The sequence below is a fragment of the Scyliorhinus torazame genome, chromosome 14, assembly GCF_047496885.1.
Source record: "Scyliorhinus torazame isolate Kashiwa2021f chromosome 14, sScyTor2.1, whole genome shotgun sequence".
In the NCBI taxonomy this organism is placed as follows: Eukaryota; Metazoa; Chordata; class Chondrichthyes; order Carcharhiniformes; family Scyliorhinidae; genus Scyliorhinus; species Scyliorhinus torazame.
This window is the reverse complement of record NC_092720.1, coordinates 128,813,329-128,833,679: the sequence shown is the minus strand read 5'-3', so window position 1 is coordinate 128,833,679 and position 20,351 is coordinate 128,813,329. Positions and strand designations below refer to the sequence as shown.

The window sequence follows — 20,351 nt, the reverse complement described above, 5'->3', positions numbered from 1 at the left end:
GAGCAAAGGTGACGTAATCAGAGATAATAAACTAAGGCTAAAAAGAGCAACAATAGTTTCAGCTTGTAACCCAACGCAATAATGAGCCGCATTGAGGTGCCATCCTTCAGTTGAAATGTTAACTCAAGACTCTAAAACGTGTTGAAAAGTTCAGGTACACATTAAGGCTCTAAAAAGCACAGCAACACTGATTCAAAGACAAAGCTTTCCAACACTTCCAATAATTCTGGGCAAAAAGACCAACGACCGATGTTCGATTTTAGATGTGCCAAGCCAGCTGTGGTCAGAATGCCACAACTGCCTTCAGTGCAACTGCCAGACAGAGGGGGGGATCCAGTGATACCCACTAGGAAGCATGCCTGCACAGCCACTGGAGTAGGACAGGGCCAAAGTTAACCAAGAGGCCCTCCATGGTCATTAACCTCCAACACTCGGCACAATTTCAAATACTGTTCACACAGCATGCAGCCAAAGTACAATCAGTTACAAATAAATTTTGCCAAATGGCGTGCAATTGGCAAATTAATTTCAATGCAGCATTTCAGATGGTGGATTTTGGTAGAAAAAACAAGTTACATTAAACTTGTTTTGATCCTTGGTTTAACTACATATGAAGTACTGTGCACATTCCTGGCCCCCATATTGTACAAAACAAACATTGACAAGGATGATCCCACAACTGTGGGAATATATTTAAGGAAAGGCTGGGGCACTTTTCTTTCGTAAAGGGGAAGCTGAGGAAAGATCCAAGAGATTAAGAAACTGAAAGGATTGAACGGGGTAGATAGAGATAACATTCCCACTTGTGGGGGATCCAAACCTAATTGTAAACCCAAGGAGTCACTAATAATTCTAATAATTCCAATTGGAAATTTAGAAGAAACATCCTCACCCAGGGGAGTGGTTGGAATATGAAATACACTACTGCATGAAGTAGCTGTGCCAAGTGGCATTGATGCGTTTAAGGGAAAGCTAGATCATTCAGCGGGGTGAACGGAATAAGGATATGCCAATATGGTTCAGTGGGAGAAAGCTCACTTGGAGCACAGATACTAGCACAGGTTAGTGAAGGCTTGTTTCTGTACTATAGTCTTGATCAAATGCTCAATCTGGGTATACATACGAAGAACCGCTACCTGGCCCATTCACTGGCAGTTGTCAATATCTCAGAACCAGACTCCAACCGGAGTCGTCAGTGCCTTCTGAGATGGCAGAAAACCGCGGAGCTCTTGTCACCCACCGGATTCATCCAATTCCACAGAAGTTTGGAAGAACATTCCAACATTTCCTTCAAGGCATGTAATTATGTGTGATGAAAAGCTTCACTAAACAGGAAGCAACTGAACATGTCTGCCCAAGCAGCTCACCGCTATCCTGCAAAGGGAGGTGAACGCTTCTTCCCCACACCCACTGTTGTGTACAGACAGGCACCTATCCAGCACTAGGATCTGGTGCGGCAGGCTGCAGCTGTCCCACATGTCGAGGCTTATTTGCTGACAGGGTCGAACATATTTTCCTTACTGTTGACTGCACTCCACATTCTCAAAATAAACACTCGTGCTGAAGGAATCTGCTTTAAGTTAAAATGATCCAGAATTTATCATTTGAAGCATTTTTTACCATGATCTACTCTGGATGTATATCTTTGCGGCCTGCTATAATTTATTTCTATATATAATTGCTGCAATATAAACTCCTTTAAATGCCACCCTCAAAGTAACCTGCAGTTCATCCTCCTCTCAACTATCGCCCCCCGCCCTGATCAAGTAGCTGGCACGAATTTAGTCCTGAGAAGGCCAAAATCTTCTTTCAGAGATGGTGGTCAGAAAGGACTAAGGGGACCGTGGTAATATCCTCTAGCGATTTATAAGCAGGCCAGCAGAGAACACAAGATGTTGGGGGCAGGTAGCTTCATGTAAACAGGACAATATTAAATTGGGGCTAGGTTGAGCAGTCTTAACATATGGCAGTGATCCACAATATTTAATCCTGGCTGTAATCTCTCCCTTCATGTAAAACCAGATTGTCCACCAAGAGCCGAGTAGCCAGCTTATCAAAATTAAAATTAAGAGTCAAATGCAGGATGGATTTTCTCCAGGGGCTCAGTGTGGTTTTCCATTTGTCCTTGGACACCAGTGCCCGCGCCCCCCCCCCCCACCATGGCCTAAACCATGCCCCCCCCCCCCCCCCAATGACCTAGTGCTCACCCACTGGCAACCCCCCCCTCCATGACCCAGAGCACGCTTTTAGCTGCACTATGTCTTAGTAAACAAAGTGAGACGCAAGAATCAAACTGAGAGCATTTGTCAATGCTTTGGGGAGACCACACCCGGAATTGAGCATGCAGTTCTGGACCCCATATTTAAGGAAGGATATACTTACATTTTCTTGGCCGGGGGGATGGGGGGGGGGGGGGGGGGCGGCAGTACAGCAACAAAGGTTCACGAGAATAGTCACCAGGGTGAGAAGGTTATCCTATGACAAGAGGCTAGAGTAAATTGGATCTATGTTCTCTGGAGTTGAGGAGCATGAAGCAATTTCTTTGAAACGTACAAAATTCTGAAGGAGCTTGAGAGGTGTAGCCACCTGGGTTGGCCGACTTAAAATGGAGGTCCACAAAGAATGCAGGGAAATTCAGCCAAGCCAGGAAAAACTAGCAGGTGCAAAGTCTCCTCTGTATTAGAACGTGCAGAAACCCAGACAGCACTGAAACTCACAGCGATCTGCATACCAATGAGCGATCCCCGGGAACAATTGAAACTTGTAAGGTGAATAAAGCCAAGCCAGACTCCTCGGCGCCAGCAGGAGCCAAGACAAAGGAAGGCCAACGGACATACAGGGACCGCCCAGCGATCAGGGAACGGCTCCATTTTTGGAGAGATCGGAACCTAGTCCAATCACTTGGAACCAGATACGGGGTTCACCCCGAACGGCGCGAAGCCCCTGGGGACTATAAAGTAGAGTCCCCAAGTTCAATTTATTCTTCTTGGCAGGGTCACTCAGCAGCGCGAAACAACCCTTGACAGTGACCTGCCTAGCCGCCGCATCAACCAAGTAAGTCTCCAGTCAACGCACGCCACGAGATAGGCGATCCTAGCTACCAGTCCATACCAGCTTTTGAATCCTGCAGACTCAGAATCGAACGAAAGGCCATTTGTTCCCCTGACCTGGTGGGCCAGTTCCGAAGCTAAGTATCGGCCTTTTAGTGATAGAGATAGTCTAGTAAGTAGAGTTTTATGCATGAGTAGTGATTGACTGTGTATAATAAATGTGTTTTGATTTTAATCTTACTAATTGGTGTGTTGAGTTATTGATCAGCACTTGAACTTGAACCTCGTGGCGGTATCATAAAGATACCTGGCGACGCTAGAGCAAAGCTTATAGAAAGAGCAAATTAAGTAAAGACACAACGAGCAACAAATTAAGAGCCAACCAAAGTTAGCAACAGAGGATAGAGTTGTTTCTCCTGTCTGGAAAATCGAAAACAAGGGAGCACAGTTTCAGGATAAGGTGTAGATCATTTTGGACTGAGAAATTTCTTCATGCAAAGGGTTGTAAATATTTGGAATTTTCCAGCCCAGAGGATTGTGGATGTGTCACTATTAAATGCATTTAAGACCGAGATAGACAGATTTTGGTCTCAGCAAGTTAAGGGATATGGGACAGGGCGGAAAAATGAGGAGTTAAAGCCTAAGATCAGTGGGTGATCTTTTGAATGGCAGAGCAGGCTCGATGGGCCGAATGGCCTACTCCTGCTCCGATTTCGTGTTATGTTCATTGCACGCCAGATTATTTTGGTTATCATGTGTCATGTCACAATATCACCAACGCTAACTAACCCTACCGCTGAAACTACCAGAATCATTAACTAAACATTAAAAATGTAAATAAGCAGAACATTTGAATATTTACAAGCTTTTAAAATATCATTCAAATATTCAAAACAAGAGATACTAGGCCGGCACGGTGGTTAGCACTGCTGCTAACGACACTATGGCCCCAGGTCACTGCGTGTGGAGTTTGCACATTCCCCCCGTGTCTGCCAAAGATGTGCAGGTTAGGGAGATTGGCCACACTAAACTGTTTCCTCATACTCCACGGACACATTTTCTGATTCCATTTCACACGAGTAGCATTTAGAGATTGCGCCATTTGAATTGAACGGCATCGGTTGACTCATAGATCACTTCTCAGCACTTTGGTCCACAAACAAAGGTAGCAAACAGTCCATGCCTAGCATGGCCTCCTTCTGAAATGTGTCTAATCAGCCCAGACTCGAATACAACATTCTTCGCCGTTTCCAACACCAGACTTTAACCCTACATGCGTCTTGATCAGCAAGAAATAATTCAGTAAATAATCCCTTGCAAATAAAAGAACTTCAGCTTTGACATAACCATGACCAGCATTGTTAACACACTCAGAAAGCAAACTGAAGTGTGCTGCAAGGAGGAAAGGAACCAGGTAACAGGAATCAACTCCCTGAATAGACCAGTGGGTATACAATGTAATGCAGTGCTGAGATCCTAGGTTCAATATGCAGACTCTTGCGAGTTCAGCTTAGCCAGTGCAGTAGTTAGAGCATTACCAAAGACTTCAGTGCTCCTCGGTTAGGAAGACTCAAGTGTCTGTCCCTGAAGCTCTGCTGGAATGTGTGTGGCCAATAGACAAGTACAGCATTGGACTCAACTGTCGTGAGCACCAACAGGTTAGGCTCCCAAATGAAAAATGAGATTGTTTTGAGTGGAGCAGAAAGGGAGCTGCTGGCTCTCATGGAACTCGATCTCAACTAGGGTCAATGTCTTCAGGGAGCAAAATAAAAATGCTTCCCAATACAGGGATCTGACAGGAAGCAAGTACAGGGCTTGGTTAATGTGCCTATTCTTTAGGGATGAGCTGGTTAAATTCATGCTTTACTTGATTTTAAATTATATTTCTTGAAAAGTACAACAGTAAGTCAGAGATACACAAGAAACAGGAGCAGACCATATAGCCCATCGAGCCTGCTCCACCATTCAATCCGATTGTGTTGATCATGGGCTAATACTCTACTGTTCTGCCCATTCCCCATATTTCTTCATTCCGAGACCAAAAATATATCTATCCCAGCCTTAAATGCGTTAGATGATGGAGCATCCACAACCCTTGGGGGCAGAGAATTCCAAACAATCACAACTCTTCGAATTAAGTAATTTCGCCTCAATTTCAGTTCTAAACAATTGGCCTCTTATCCGGAGATTGTGGCCCCGCGTTTTAGATTCCCCGGCCAGCGGAAACAATCCATCATTAACTTAATCAAACCCCTTTCAGAATTTTGTAGGTTTTATTTAAGATTGCCTCTCAGTCTGCTAAGCTCCAGAGAATATATAAGCCCAATTTTATCAGTCTCTCATAGGGCAACCCCCTCATCCCTGGGACCAATTTTGTGAATCGTTGCTGCACTGTTTCCATTGCAAGTATATCTCTTCTTAAATATGGAAACCAAGATTACACCCACTATTTCAGATGTCGTCTCACCAAAACCTTGTACAATTGTAACAGGACTTTGTTATTTGTGTACTCCAATCCACTTGTAATAAAGGCCAACATGCCATTTACCTTCCTAACTGCTTGCTGCACCTGCATGTTACCTTTATGTTTCTTGTACTAGTACACCCCTATCTCTTTGAACATCAACAGTTACAAGTTCCTCACCTTTTAAGAATAGAAAAACAGTTTAAGACTAAAGTGAATTATTTCACACTTCCCTACATCATTCTCCATCTTGTTGCCCACTCACTTAACCTGTCTACATCTCTTTGCAGCCTCTTGTCACCTTGGGCCTACCTTCCTATCTAGCTTGGTATCAACAAACTTTGATACATTACAGGGTCTCTTCATCCAAGTCATTAATATAGTTTGTAAATAGCCACAGCCTCAGCAATGATCCTTGTGGCACTCGCACCATTCATTGCCAGCCAACTTGAAAACACCCACCAACCTGAGGAACGCCTGCAGTGATGTCTCGGTACTGATATGACTGGCTTCCAACCACCACGACCATCTCCTCTGTGCCCCAGCCAATGGAGAGATTTCCTCCTGATTCCCATCGACTCCAGTTTTGCTAGGGCTCCTTGACGGCACACTGTTAGATCTGACCCGATGTTTAAGGTGGTCATTCTCACCTGAAACATTGGAATTAAATTATTTTGCCCATGTTTGAATTGAGGCTAAAATGAGGTCAGGAAAGGAGTGGCCCTGGTGGAACGCAAACTGAGTTTTTTTTTTTAAATTTGCGCAGCGAGCTCTGGAGTACAAGTCTTCAGTACTTTTGCCGGAATGTCAGGGCCCATAGCCTTTGCAGTAACTGGTGTTAGGAATCTAATGGGACCATTCGCAAATGTAAGACCCATAATGCATGCAGCAGTCTCTTCCCCACCCAAAGTAGAGGCAAGTTTCAACTCCAGAAGATTCAATCTACCAGACCCTGGCCAGGAAGGAAGAAAAAGGAGACATTCAGCTCAACAGCAAGGAATGCAGTGAGCAGAGAACCAGCTGGCGAAAGTGTGGAATAGTTAATAAACAGCAAAGCTACCCTAGAAAGTACATCAGTTGGGAAAGACCATCCCGTGCTCAGCAAGCCCAAATACATGTTATAGCCAAGCTCAAATTTTGACTCTGCATTTTACTTGTGGGGCCATTGGCTCAGGTGGGAGCACCCCCACCTCTGCTGCACAAGGTTGTGGGTTCAAGTCCCACTCCAATGCTTAAAATCAAAGCTGAGTAACACTCCAGTGTGGTACTGAGGGACAGGGGGGACTGCTACCCTGTCAGAGGTGCTGTCTTTCGGGTGAGACTTTAAACCGAGGCTCCGTCTGCCTGCTTCTTGGTGGATGTAAAAGATCACCTGGCTTAGGTGAGCTGTATTGCCGCCGATATTTATCCTTGAATCAATATCACAAAAGCCGAATATTTAGGCATGACATTGCTGCTTATGGGAGCTTACTTTGTGTAAATTGCCTGCCACATTTCCTACATTACAGCAGTGACTACACTTCAAAAGTACTAGCTGTAAAGCACGGAGGCATCTGGGATGGTTGCCAAAGAGAGTTACATATTTATTTCTATTGAAAATCCTAAATTCCAGACCACTTTTATAATAAGTTGTTTTGCTACATCACATATCTTTGAAGCATTGATTATTGCTTTATAGGTAAATGCAACATCCCATAAACAATAAGAGCTCTGGCCAGCCCACCTGTTTCTGGTGCTATAGGTGAGAGGGGAATCCTTACATGGGGTCTTCAAAGCTCATTGAAGCAGGTAACTTATCAGCATCCCGACAGAAACATAAATCCCCCAAGGTCAAAACCTGGTACATTCCAACCCACAGCATTCGACCAGAACAGCCAGGCTGACACATTTGCCACCTTTATTACACCAAATCTTGGCCCCTCAGTTAGATTCCACACTCAAACTCACTCCGAGGTTTCGTTTGCTGCAAGTAACAAAAAGTGATACTTCAAAAGGGTAAACAAATCTTCCAGGAAACCAAATAAATAAAGTCTCCGCCATTTTACACATGCAATGCATGAATCAATCAACTGAACAATAGAACATAGAGGATTGACAGTACGAGTTATCAGGATCACTTCAAGGAATCCTCTGTCCCTCGAAACTACAATACCAAGGGCAGCACGGTAGCAGTGGTTAGCACAATTGATTCACAGCACCAGGGTCCCAGGTTCGATTCCTGGCTTGGGTCACCGTCTGTGTGGAGTCTGCACGTGTCTGCGTTGGTTTCCTCCGGGTGCTCCGGTCAGTCCAAAGATGTGCAGGTTAGGTGGATTGGCCATGCTAAATTGCCCTTAAGTGTCCAAAATTGTCCTTAGTGTTGGGTGGGGTTACTGGATTACAGGGATAGGGTGGAGGTGTGGGCTTGGGTAGGGTGTTCTTTCCAAGAGTTGGTGCAGACTTGATGGGCCGAATGGCCTCCTTCAGCACTGTAAATTCTATGAAATATATCCTATGGCCTTCCTTCTGCCACATTTACACATCCTGGTAGCGGCTAACTAAAGTATTCTTTCAGACGATTTAATACTCATTGGGTTCTGGCGACATCAATACAAGAGTAAAGCTTGAATACTTATGCCCTGAAACGGACTCCAACGCGCCAGCGCCCGGCTCGCCGCCAGACACGAACGTGCCAGCACCCAGCTCGCCGCCCGACTCCGATGTGCCAGCGCCCAGCTCGCCGCCCGACTCCGACGTCCCAACGCCCAGCTCGCCGCCCGACTCCGACGTGCCAGCATCCAGCTCGCCGCCCGACCCCGACATGCCAGCGCACAGCTCGCCGCCCGACCCCGACGTCCCAGCGCCCAGCTCGCCGCCCGACTCCGACGTGCCAACGCCCAGCTCGCCGCCAGACACGGACGTGCCAGCGCCCAGCTCACCACCAGACACGAACGTGCCAGCGCCCAGCTCGCCGCCAGACACGAACGTGCCAGCGCCCAGCTCGCCGCCAGACACGAACGTGCCAGCGCCCAGCTCGCCGCCCGACTCCGTGCCAGTGCCCAGCTCGCCGCCCGACTCCGACGTGCCAGCACCCAGTTCGCCGCCTGACTCCGACATGCCAGCGCCCAGCTCGCCGCCCGACCCCGACGTCCCAGCGCCCAGCTCGCCGCCTGACTCCGACATGCCAGCGCCCAGCTCGCCGCCAGACACGGACGTGCCAGCGCCCAGCTCACCACCAGACACGAACGTGCCAGCGCCCAGCTCGTCGCCAGACACGAAGGTGCCAGCGCGCAGCTCGCCGCCCGACTCGAACGTGCCAGCACCCAGCCCCCCCTCCCAACTCGAACATGCCAGTACCTAGCTCCCCGTTCGTGTCTGGCAGCGAGCTGGGCGCTGGCGTGTTCGTGTCTGGCGGGAAAATGGGCGCTGGCACGTTCGAGTCGTGCGAGAGTTGGACGCTGGCACATTAGAGTCGCGCAGGGAGCTGCCCAGCTCGCCACCAGACACAAACGTGCCAGCGTCCAGCTCGCCGCCAGACACGAACGCGCCAGTGCCCAGTCGCCGCCAGACATGAACGTGCCAGCGCCCAGCTCGCCGCCAGACACTAACGTGCCAGCGCCCAGCTCGCTGCCAGACACGAACGTGCCAGCGCCCAGCTCGCCGCCCGACTGCGTGCCAGCACCCAGCTCGCCGCCCAACTCCGTGCCAGCGCCCAGCTCGCCGCCCGACTCCGTGCCAGCGCCCAGCTCGCCACCCGACTCCGTGCCAGCACCCAGCTCGCCACCCGACTCTAACGTGCCAGCGCCCAGCTCGCTGCCCAACTTGAAGGTGCCATCACCCAGCTCCCCTCCCGACTTGAACATGTCAGCGCCTAGCTCCCCGTTAGTGTCTGGCAGCGAGCTGGGCGCTGGCGCGTTCGTGTCTGGCAGGAAAATGGGCGCTGGCACGTTCGAGTCGGGCGAGAGTCGGACGCTGGCACATTAGAGTCGGGCGGGAGCTGCCCAGCTCGCCACCAGACACAAACCTGCCAGCGTCCAGCTCGCCGCCAGACACGAACGCGCCAGCACCCAGCTCACCGCCAGACACGAACGTGCCAGCACCCAGCTCACTGCCCAGCTCGCCGCCGGACCGAACGTGCCAGCGCCCAGCTCTCTGCCCGACTCGAATGTGCCAGCGCCCAGCCTGACTCGAATGTGCCAGCGCCGAGCTTCCCCACGGACTTGATCGTGCAAGCGCCCAGCTCTCCGCCCAACTCGAATCATAAAATTTACAGTGCAGGAGGCCATTCGGCCCATCGAGTCTGCACCGGCCCTTGAAAAGAGCACTCTACCTAAGCCCAGAATCCACACTATTTCCAGAACCCAGTAACCCCACCTAACCTTTTTCTGTGCCATGCCCAGTTCAACATTCACATTTAAAAAAAAAAATTTTAAGCCTGCCGAATTCAGTATTTGAGTAAAGAAACATTACTGACCAATTCAATGAGTAAAGAAAAAAACTACTCAATTGAAAACAAAAGATGTCAATATTTACAAATATTGCAGGTTAGATGGGTAGTTTAATGAAAAGGCGAATTAAAAGGACAGAGGATTAAGGCTACTGCTGAAATGCAGGGCAAACACAAACATGGGCTGGTTGGGAAGGCCTAGTTATGTGCCTGTAATCTCAAAGTAACTCTCAGCAAATCCAGGTGTGGCATTTAAATTCACCAGTTTCTGACTCAGAGGCAAACAGAGTACCAACCCGCTAAAAGACCAAAAGCTTAACAATGGGATACAAACCAGTGTTTGTGCACCACAGAATAGCAGCAACAAAATGTCTATCTCAAAGCAATCTCCAACCACCTTGAATGTACTGGAACAAGCTAGAACAATCAGTAAGCAACTAGCTTGTCGCTGACAGGATATGGGCTGTGTTAGACAGCCCTTCTCTTTCAATCATGGCCTGAAAACTGTCGCTTGAAAATACTGACCTTTGGCCTGGAGAATAGTTTGACTCAATATGTATTGGCAAGTTCCTAAAGTCAAGATAAAAGAAATTCAAACAGAGAGAGGGTAAATGAGGTGCTGTAGTCAAGCCAGCATGTTATGCACAATGTTTTGAACAGCACAAAGTCCAAGGGGAGCTTCTGTCGTTCAGACGTCCTCGGGCTGCCTCCAGGTAAATGATCAACGTTTCTCCTGAACTTCACTTGCTACACTCAAAAACTCTCCACTTGTGCAAGGGAGGCCAAAGAGGAAGTTATGCGAGTACACAACAGAGAGCCGTCAGTTCCTGTTAATGACATCCTGCCCAGGCAAAGCAACAAAACTGCATGCGGGGCAGCGCAAGAGACTGCAATCAACTCACAACGTTCTTGGCACCTTCAAGCCATGTGTTCGAGGCCTACTCATACCTGTCATTCCTGGTAATAAATCGAACCAGTACCTGAACCAACATCACACCTTAGTTACCTCTACACTTGACTAATCCAGCGCACTCCAGGCTGGTCTGCATTCTACCTTCCGTAAATGTGAGATCATCCAAAGCTCTGCTGCCCGTGTCTTAACAAAGTCCGTTTCCCTATCATCTCTGCTCTTGCTGACCTTCAATGGCTCCCGGTCAAGCAACGTCTTGATTTTACCATTTTCGATTCATCTTAAAACCTACCTCCAGTCATCTAACCCAACATATCCTTGCACGTGGCGGCATGGTGGCACAGTGGTTATCACTGCTGCCTCACGCCAGGGACCCAGGTTTGATTCCGACCTCGGGTGACTCTCTGTGTGGCGTCTGCACGTTCTTCCCATGTCTGTGTGGGTTTCCACTCCGGTTACCTCCCACAGTCCAAACATGTGCAGGTTAGGTGGATTGGCTATCCTAAATTGCCCATATCGGGGTTATGGGGATAGGGTTGAACCTAGGTGGGGTGCTCATTCAGTGGGCCGGTGCAGACTTGATAGGCCGAATGGCCTCCTTCTGCACTGCAGGGATTCGAAATAAATAAAGAAATAAATACATGACATTGTGTCCGTCATAATGTAATGCTCCTTTGAAGCACTTTGGAACTTCTCATTATTTTAAAGGTGCCATACAAGTTACTGTTTCATGACCTTTATCTCAGCCCATCCAGGGCAGTCAAAACAGTTCCAGCACATGGTCTTGGTAATGAACCTCCAAGCATCTGCATCAAACTGCAACACTTCTGACCAAAATACTGCACTAGTTCCACAGCCCCCAGCTTCCTCCAAATTCCATCAGCTAGCATCACCATCATTTGGGACATGACCAAAAGCCAATAAACCTGCTCGTCACAAACAGTCTAAAGAGCCCGATTACCACAATCGTACTCTGTCACTGTGAGCAGTGAACTCAACGCTACCAGAAGTGTTGAGATGGTAAGAAATAGAAGCAAGTTATTCAGCCATTCGAGCATTCTCTGCCATTCAGTAAGATCATGGCTGATCTGATTGTGGGCGAAACTACACTTTCCTGCTTGTCCCCGATTACCCTTGTCAATCAAAAATCTGTCTAACTCGAGCCTTGAATATATTCAATATCGCAGCCTCCACTGTTCTGAGGGAGAGAATTCAAAACACCAATGACTCTCAGAAAAAATTAATTCCTCCTCAGCTCCCTCTTAAATGGGAGATGTCTTATTTTGAAACTGTGCCCCGAGTTCTAGATTTCCCATTGAAGGGAAACATCCACTCAGCATCTACTGTGCCGAGATCCATCAGTACCTTGCACATTTCATGAAGATCACCCATCATTTTTCTAAATGCCAATGAGTACAGCCCAAGTTGCTGAAACTGTCCTCATAAGACAAACCCTTTCATCCCTGGAATCAACCTTGTGAACCTTGCTAATGAACCAAAGTTGGCCATAACGAACCGAACAGCAGAGGGTTTTAAAAAAAATACTTTTTCCAATTAAGGGGCAATTTAGCATGGCCAATCCACCTACCCTGCACATTTTTGGGTTGTCGAGACGAGACTCACGCAGACATGGGAAGATATGCTATTGGACAGGCGGAGGATTTGAGTTTTCGCGCTGCTTCCATTAAAGTCGGCACTGTCCCAAAGCACCCAACCTACATTAGAAAAATCTTGCATTTATAAAGCGCCATTCACAATTTCAAGCCGTCCCAAAGCTCCCTCAGATGGCTAGCACAGAACACGATGGGCCAAACTGCCTCCCTCCGAAGCTGTTCACATCACCTGCAGAGTCTGGAAGCCACAAGTCCAAGGCTCACTATAAGCAAATTAGCATATCATCAAGACTCACTGCACTGAGAGAAGTGCCTTGTTTTCAGAGAATGTTAAGCTAAGAATCTACCCGCCAGCTGAGGTGGATATGAATGACCCCATTTCACTACCAAAGGTGTCCTGGGGAAAATTGCTCTTGGACTATCAATTATCTCACTGTTATTCGTGGGATCTTGCTGCAAACTGTTTAATAGTCGCACATTAAAATTCTTAATTGGGATCAGGATGAAAAGGCACTATATATAAACGTTTAATAGTCGCACATTAAAATTCTTAATTGGGATCAGGATGAAAAGGCACTATATATAAACATTTGCTCTTTCGTAGCATCAACAGTCCCTGGTTAAGGTCAATAAAAACTAAATTTCACTAAAGTGATTAGAAATGGGGATGTCAGTCCCTTCATTTTCACATCGTTGTACTCTGAAGAGAAGCAGATGAAAATTTGAGGAACTAAATCCAAGAAAGTGCACAGGTTCAGGCCTGTGTGCCCTGGTTGGAATGCACAAGAGATTCCAGTCTTGACTGAACATGAACACTGCTTTGCTCCACGCCTGACAACACCATCGGGCAGGAGATACAAAAGGCTGAGAACACGCACTAACAGATTCAAAAACAGCTTCTTCCCCCGTTACCAGGCTCCTAAACGACCTTCTTATGGACTGATCTGATCTCTTCACCCATCTTCTCTACCGAGTGGTATTACACTCCTGCATGCTTCACCCGATGCCTGCGTCGATGTATTTACATTGTGTATTTTATGTTTGCCCTATATGTATTTTCTTTCATGTACAGAATTATCTGTGAGCTGCACGCAGAACAATACTTTTCACTGTACACCGCACACGTGACAATAAACAAATCCAATCCAATACCTGTTGCTGCAAGTTAAAGTCCCATTTATCAGCTCAACTGCTGAATGAACAGGTGTTAGTCACCAGGTATTTCCTGCCTGTGACTACCAGACCAAAGGGAGGCAGTCATCCTTGAAGGAATGTTTTTACACATACAGTATTGGTAAATTCTTATCTTCCCCAGTTTGACTGATACTCCCAGCTTTCAATCAAAATCACGTTTCTGAATAAAGACAGCACTTGCTCAAGTCGTACCAACCCTTCAAGGTGAATGTTTCAGATAGTGTAACCATGCACACCAACAATCAGACCAAATGAATTTATGGTACCCAATTAAACACTGAGTATTTCATATCTATTACACACACAAGACACAGCACCGAATACTATATTAACCACTTCCGTCAGAATTCCGGTTGCTGGCCACAATTTTCAGCACAAGTTTTGAATACTGCAATCACCTCTTTTTCAGTTACTCTGCTCTGTTGCACTTCCGCTCAAAGTTTCCAAGTGCTGTGGAGTCAGAACTGGCAGACACTGATTCTATGCCGTTTGCTAGTTCGAAAACCTGAATTTGAAAATTGTTCCACAAGACTGGAGCAATGATACGCTTCCCCCACCTTCTCATAACTTCTCCTTAACCACCTCACTTCCTCTTTCTCAACAGGATACCTCACATCAGTTTGTCCCGAATTCCCGCAAGCTCCACCTACATAAAATCCACCAGAACACTGTCACTGATTTAAAAGGTGAAATCCCCAATTCCAAAATCCGAACACACCATTTCTTCCCCCAAAGCCCCCCCTCTCCAAATAATCAATTTCTCCCTCGCCCAAAGATGCGCCATATTGTGTCCAAGAGACACTAGCAACAACTTCGCAACCTCAAGATCACCGCAAACTGTCTCAACCATCAGCCCATCAACCCCTTTTGTCTCCTTCATTTATTCCCATTCAAAACCCAGTATTTTTTCAAGCCCAGTCACCCCCCCCATTTCCCCAGCCCAGTCTCGCAAATGCACCCGCATACACACACTTCCAGCGCCCCCTCTCCTCACACCTTGCACACACACAACACGGGTCCCCTGCACGCGCGCACACACACACACACACAACACGGGTCCCCTGCACGTGCGCACACACACACAACACGGGTCCCCTGCACGCGCGCACACACACAGCACAGGTCCCCTGCACGCGCGCACACACACAGCACAGGTCCCCTGCACACACAAACAGGTCCCCTGCACACACAAACAGGTCCCCTGCACACACAAACAGGTCCCCTGCACACACAAACAGGTCCCCTGCACACACAAACAGGTCCCCTGCACACACAAACAGGTCCCCTGCACACACAAACAGGTCCCCTGCACACACAAACAGGTCCCCTGCACACACAAACAGGTCCCCTGCACACACAAACAAGTTCCCCTGCACACACAAACAAGTTCCCCTGCACACACAAACAAGTTCCCCTGCACACACAAACAAGTTCCCCTGCACACACAAACAAGTTCCCCTGCACACACAAACAAGTTCCCCTGCACACACAAACAAGTTCCCCTGCACACACAAACAAGTTCCCCTGCGCGTGCACAAGTTCCCCTGCGCGTGCACAAGTTCCCCTGCGCGTGCACAAGTTCCCCTGCGCGTGCACAAGTTCCCCTGCGCGTGCACAAGTTCCCCTGCGCGTGCACAAGTTCCCCTGCGCGTGCACAAGTTCCCCTGCGCGTGCACAAGTTCCCCTGCGCGTGCACAAGTTCCCCTGCGCGTGCACAAGTTCCCCTGCGCGTGCACAAGTTCCCCTGCGCGTGCACAAGTTCCCCTGCGCGTGCACAAGTTCCCCTGCGCGTGCACAAGTTCCCCTGCGCGTGCACAAGTTCCCCTGCGCGTGCACAAGTTCCCCTGCGCGTGCACACACCCCCCTCCACACGCACACCACCCCTCCACACGCACACCACCCCTCCACACGCACACGCCCACACACACTCCCCCGCCCACACACACGCCCCCACACACACACACACCCCTTCACACACACACACCCCTTCACACACACACACCCCTTCACACACACACACACACACCTTCACACACACCCCTTCACACACACCCCCCTTTACACACACACACCCTTCACACACACACACACACCCCTTCACACACACACACACACCCCTTCACACACACACACACACCCCTTCACACACACACACACACCCCTTCACACACACACACACACACCTTCACACACACACACACCCCTTCACACACACACACACACCCCTTCACACACACACACACACCCCTTCACACACACACACACACCCCTTCACACACACACACACACCCCTTCACACACACACACACACCCCTTCACACACACACACCCCCCCCTTCACACACACACACACCCCCCTTCACACACACACACACCCCTTCACACACACACACCCTCACACACACACACACACCCCTTCACACACACACACACACCCCTTCACACACACACACCCCTTCACACACACACACACCCCATCACACACACACACACCCCATCACACACACACACACCCCATCACACACACACACACACCCCATCACACACATCCCTTCACACACACACACACACCCCTTCACACACACACACACACCCCTTCACACACACACACACCCCTTCACACACACACATTCACACACACACACACCTTCACACACACACACACACCCCTTCACACACACACACACCCCTTCACACACACACACACCCCTTCACACACACACACACACACCCCTTCACACACACACCCCTTCACACACACACACCCCTTCACACACACACACCCCTTCACACACACACACACCCCTTCACACACACACACACCCCTTCACACACACACACACCCCTTCACACACACACACACCCCTTCACACACACACACACCCCTTCACACACACACACACCCCTTCACACACACACACACCCCTTCACACACACACACCCCTTCACACACACACACCCCTTCACACACACACACACCTTCACACACACACACACACACCTTCACACACACCCCTTCACACACACCCCCCTTTACACACACACACACCCTTTACACACACACACACCCCTTCACACACACACACACCCCTTCACACACACACACACACACCCCTTCACACACACACACACCCCTTCACACACACACACACCCCCCTTCACACACACACACACCCCCCTTCACACACACACACACCCCCCTTCACACACACACACACCCCCCTTCACACACACACACCCCCCCCTTCACACACACACACCCCCCCCTTCACACACACACACCCCCCCCTTCACACACACACACACACCCCTTCACACACACACACCCTCACACACACACACACACCATCACACACACACACACACCATCACACACACACACCCCTTCACACACACACACACACACACACCCCATCACACACACACACACCCCATCACACACACACACACCCCATCACACACATCCCTTCACACACACACACACCCCTTCACACACACACACACCCCTTCACACACACACACACCCCTTCACACACACACACACACCCCTTCACACACACACACACACCCCTTCACACACACACACACCCCTTCACACACACACACACACACACACACCCCTTCACACACACACACACCCCTTCACACACACACACACACACACCCCTTCACACACACACCCCTTCACACACCCCTTCACACACACACACCCCTTCACACACACACACCCCTTCACACACACACACCCCTTCACACACACACACCCCTTCACACACACACACCCCTTCACACACACACACCCCTTCACACACACACACACCCCTTCACACACACACACACCCCTTCACACACACACACCCCTACCCCTTCACACACACACACACACCTTCACACACACCCCTTCACACACACCCCCCTTTACACACACACACCCTTTACACACACACACCCCTTCACACACACACACACACCCCTTCACACACACACACACACACCCCTTCACACACACACACACACCCCTTCACACACACACACACACCCCTTCACACACACACACACACCCCTTCACACACACACACACACCCCTTCACACACACACACACCCCTTCACACACACACACACCCCTTCACACACACACACACCCCTTCACACACACACACCCTCACACACACACACACACCATCACACACACACACACACCATCACACACACACACCCCTTCACACACACACCCCTTCACACACACACCCCTTCACACACACACACACACACACACACACACCCCATCACACACACACACACCCCATCACACACACACACACCCCATCACACACATCCCTTCACACACACACACACACACCCCTTCACACACACACACACCCCTTCACACACACACACCCCTTCACACACACACACACACCCCTTCACACACACACACACACACCCCTTCACACACACACACACACCCCTTCACACACACACACACACCCCTTCACACACACACACACACCCCTTCACACACACACACACACCCCTTCACACACACACACACCCCATCACACACCCCTTCACACACCCCTTCACACACACACACCCCTTCACACACACACACACACACTCACACACACACACACCCCATCACACACACACACACACCCCTTCACACACACACACACACCCCTTCACACACACACACACCCCTTCACACACACACACACCCCTTCACACACACACACACACACACACCCTCACACACACACACACACACACCCCTTCACACACACACACCCCATCACACACACACCCTCACACACACACACCCTCACACACACACACCCCATCACACACACACCCCATCACACACACACCCCATCACACACACACACACCCCATCACACACACACACACCCCATCACACACACACACACCCCATCACACACACACACACCCCATCACACACACCCCTTCACACACACACACACACACCCCTTCACACACACACACACCCCTTCACACACACACACCCCTTCACACCCCTTCACACACACACACACACACCCCTTCACACACACACACACCCCTTCACACACACCCCTTCACACACACCCACGTCGTCATGATCCCCCCCTCCCCCCTTGCCGCCGGGACCCCCGCTTTCCCTTAACCCGCGCTCCCCTCTCTGACCCGCTGTCTCCCTCCATCTGTCTGCGGCAGGTGTCGCTAAAGGAGGTGCCCCGCGGTGGCCCCACACTCACCCGGACTGCAGGGGTTGTGTCTGCTGCTGTGCAGCCTCGGGGCTCTCCCTGAGTGAGCGGGCGGGCAGAGGCACAGAGGAAACCGCGGTCGACTGGCGGAGAGAGAGCGAGAAGCGGAAATGAAGCCGCGGCCCGGCCTGGGTAAGCTGCCGGCCTCAGGGAGGGAGTGTGGATGAGGAGGGGAGGGGAGTGGGCAGGGCCAACAGGGAGACACTCGTCACCAACTCCTCCTTATCCCACAGCCGGATGTCGGACAAGCTGGGCTACGCCTTCCGGTGCATGCTGGGACGTGTAGTCCGGTGCTCGGATTTCGGCCGCCCGACCTCAGGGAATGGGCACCAGGATGGACTACTGCGCTCTGCATGCACTGCGGCCGCCTTCTGCGACGCATTGTGGGATAAGCAGCCCTGTCCTCCCGCCGGTAGCAGGAGGACCAAAGCACCCGAAAAGCACCGCGGCTGGCTGCTCACCGGAAATCGCTCCTCTTCTTATTGTCATGGAAACGCAACGTTGCCTCTGGCCTGCTCATCCCCAAATTGAGGGATCAGAATGGCAACAAGACATGTTGTTTGTAAAGGTCAAAATTTTGTATGGTTCAATTAGATCCCCTCTCATTCTTCTAAATTCCAGTGAATACAGGCCCAGACAACCCTACCTCTCATACGACAACCCTGCCATCCCAGCAATCAGCCTGGTGAACCTTCTCTGCACTCCCTCTATGGCAAGAGTATCCTTTCTTAGGTAAGGAGACCAAAACGGCACACAATTCTCCAGGTGTGGTCTCACCAATGCCCTGTTCAGCTGCAGTAAGACATCCTTGCTCTTGTACACAAATCCTCTTGCAAGGGTATCAAACTATATGGAAGGACAGAGTGGATGGTAAGGGAGGTGGTGTAGCTCTGTTATTTAAGGATGACATACTGGCAATGGTAAGGGATGACATCGGTGCTATGGAGGATAAGGTTGACTCCATTTGGGTGGAAATCAGGAATAGTAAGGCGAACAGGTCACTGATAGGAGTACTCTAGGCCACCAAATAGTAACATTATGGTGGGGCAGGAAATAAAGAAATAACAGATGCATGTAGAAATGGTACAGCAGTTATCATGGGGAATTTTAATCTACATGTCAATTGGTTTAACCAGGTCGGTCAAGGCAGCCTTGAGGAAGAGTTTATAGAATGTATCCGCGATCATTTCCCAGAACAGTATGTAATGGAACCTACGAGGGAACAAGCGGTCCTAGATCTGGTCCTGTGTAATGAGACAGGATTGATTAATGATCTCATAGTTAGGGATCCTCTCGGAAGGAGCGATCCCAATATGGTGGAATTTAAAATACAGGTGGAGGGTGAGAAGGTAAAATCAAACACTAGTGTTTTTTGCTTAAACAAAGGAGATTACAATGGGATGAGAGAAGAACTAGCTGAGGTAGACTG

The 20,351-nt window shown here is 49.6% G+C and overlaps 1 protein-coding gene across 4 annotated transcripts in view; it reads right to left on the bottom strand.

Moving 5' to 3' along the window:
- Positions 1–19,112, bottom strand: part of LOC140390038 (serine/threonine-protein kinase PAK 2-like) — a 101,626-nt gene extending 82,514 nt beyond the window's left edge. For 2 of the 4 annotated variants that reach the window (XM_072474885.1, XM_072474886.1), the window contains exon 1: positions 18,914–19,112. The gene's annotated coding sequence lies outside the window, so the exon portion shown is untranslated. Of the gene's footprint in view, positions 1–14,055; positions 14,222–18,913 lie in introns of those variants that run through there. The other 2 variants (XM_072474884.1, XM_072474887.1) reach the window with 2 other exon arrangements.
- Positions 19,113–20,351: the final 1,239 nt, after the last annotated feature.